Source organism: Lolium perenne, chromosome 4 (genome assembly GCF_019359855.2).
Source record: "Lolium perenne isolate Kyuss_39 chromosome 4, Kyuss_2.0, whole genome shotgun sequence".
Taxonomy (NCBI): Eukaryota; Viridiplantae; Streptophyta; class Magnoliopsida; order Poales; family Poaceae; genus Lolium; species Lolium perenne.
Window position 1 is genome coordinate 329,739,017 of NC_067247.2, and position 2,373 is coordinate 329,741,389.

The following is a 2,373-nucleotide window of genomic DNA, read 5'->3' on the forward strand; positions in this document are numbered from 1 at the left end:
CCCACACGACGCACTTCCAAACCCGGAAGCTGGGAGTGATATCACATTTTACTCTGATCAGAGGTGTACTGCTTTGCCCATAGTGTCATTTGGTCGATTTCGTTCATGCGCTGCCACGGCGCACAACTAGACCAAGGGACCAAAACCTTTAGCCAGCCCGTACACTACCTCTGCTTTTCCACCTTGCCTTAATCGCCAAAGGCCCGCGAGTCGAGACCCCTAACCGGCGGTCTCGCCCTAGGGTGACTGCACCTACCCGGCTACAGTCACCTTCTCACCCGTGCAGAGGTAGCTACTTGGCATGGTTAATCGGTTAAGCCCGTCCCATTCCAGGTCTATGGTCAGTACGGGTTGCGCCGCTTTTGAAGTAAGCGCCAGTTGGTTATATTTTTATTAGATAATCCCTGTGTAGAGGAGCCTGACTTCCAAGCCAACCCTGACCGGGCATTCACGAGCCATGTGGGGTCCACTGCATATGTGGCATTTGATAGGAGCCTTGGGAGGTCTAAACACCGGTCTTGACGGTTGGTCGAATGTGGGTTGAGGTGGTCCGGTTATCGGTGGACGGGGTGGTCCGGTCATATAAGGACGGGGTGGTCCATTCATTGGTGTACGAGCGGGGCCCGCAGGACGGCTCCCACTCCTCAGGAGGAACCTCGGGTCCAACCTAGCTCTCTTCCGTCGTTGTTCGTCTACGGCAACTTGTCTATTCTCAATAAGGATGACCCGGTCCACTAGCTCTTGAAACTCTGTAATCTTTACGGGAGCTATGTGGAGTTGTATGGAGGGGCTCAATCCTTCTATGAATCGATACACCTTCTTGGCCTCGGTGTTTGTGTCATCCGGTGCATAATGGGATAAGTCATTAAACCGGTCTAGGTAGGCTGTAATGGTCCTTGACTCCTGCTTAAGGTTTAGGAATTCCTTCCTTTTTATTTCCATTATACTTTCTGGGACGTAATTCTCGCGAAATCTCTTCTTAAATTCGTCCCAAGTAATTATGTGATCTTGGGGGATGATATTTTGCACATTTCTCCACCATGTAGCAGCAGGACCAAATAACTGATGGGTTGCATATCGGACCTTCTCTTGGTCTATGCAACCAACAGTCTGAAGCTTTTGCTCTATGTCCCTCAACCAATCGTCCGCCTCTAACGGGTTAGCCGCAGTCGAAAAGGTTGGAGGTTTAGTCTTTTGGAACTCCCCAATACTAACACCTTGTTCTGGATTTTTAGATTCCTGGCCTCTCACGACACCAAATAGTTGTTCCATAAACTTATTCTGCTGCTCTAGTGAATCTCGACGGGACTGCTCCATCCACTGAAGCATTAGAGCAAATTGATCGGATCCTAGGACATGTGGAGGCAATGGTGGTGGTGGTGGTGGTAATCCTCCGGATGGTAAATCCCCCATGTTCCTTAATGACTCGGGCGCTATTTCTGTCGGGTTTCCGGTGCCTCCGTGCGAGTCACTACCGGACGCCATGGCTACCAACCTGATGGCAAGGCCTAAGTCATTTTACTAACTATCGTATGGGCAAGAAATTTTAGCAAGGACATTTTGCACAAACCACACACGGGTCAATCGACCTTACTCTAACCATGTGAGCAGTAGTAAATTTTATATATACAAATCAGTTAAATACACCTACTTCCAATTTCGTTCAGGGCACTTTGTTCATTCCAATATCAACAAAGATCAGCTCAACGTACAAACTTAAATGTGTACGCTGCCGGCCAGTAAGTATACGAGAATAGAGACAGAGAGCTGAAACATGCATGTGCATCGATACAGTTTAGCAATGTATACACAAATGCAAATTCACCTCGTTGAGAACAAAAGAACAGACACCAAGCTAGGAACTAAAAGCATGTGAGCGTAACAAAAACAAAAAGAAACCTCTATGCATTCACTAGGCCGATCCTTGCAGTAGCTGTAGTAATACGTACAACAACTTCTTTGCTAAGGATAACATAAGCATGGTAAAAACAAGGGAAAAGAATTCAGAGATGACATGTAGTGTATCACTCAAGATCATCTAGCAGCAGGATAGCATCACATCATACTTTCACGAGTCCATACAGAAGTACATCACAAGTCCAGAAGTCCATACATCAGCACATCACAAATTACAGGAACATCACCACATCACACACCATCAGGTTATCACGGCTATCTACACGTGTACCTGGAACAAAAGTATACCCCGACTAACTGTCCATCGGGATCAGTCTATCTAGCTACGGCTGTGCAACTCGGGAAGGGTAGCTACGGCTACAAGACCTTTCCAGAGATGTAGATGAACCAAAATAACAGCCTGCACATATCTGCGCCTATCATCTACTGCTGAGACTACTCTGGGAGGAGCAACTA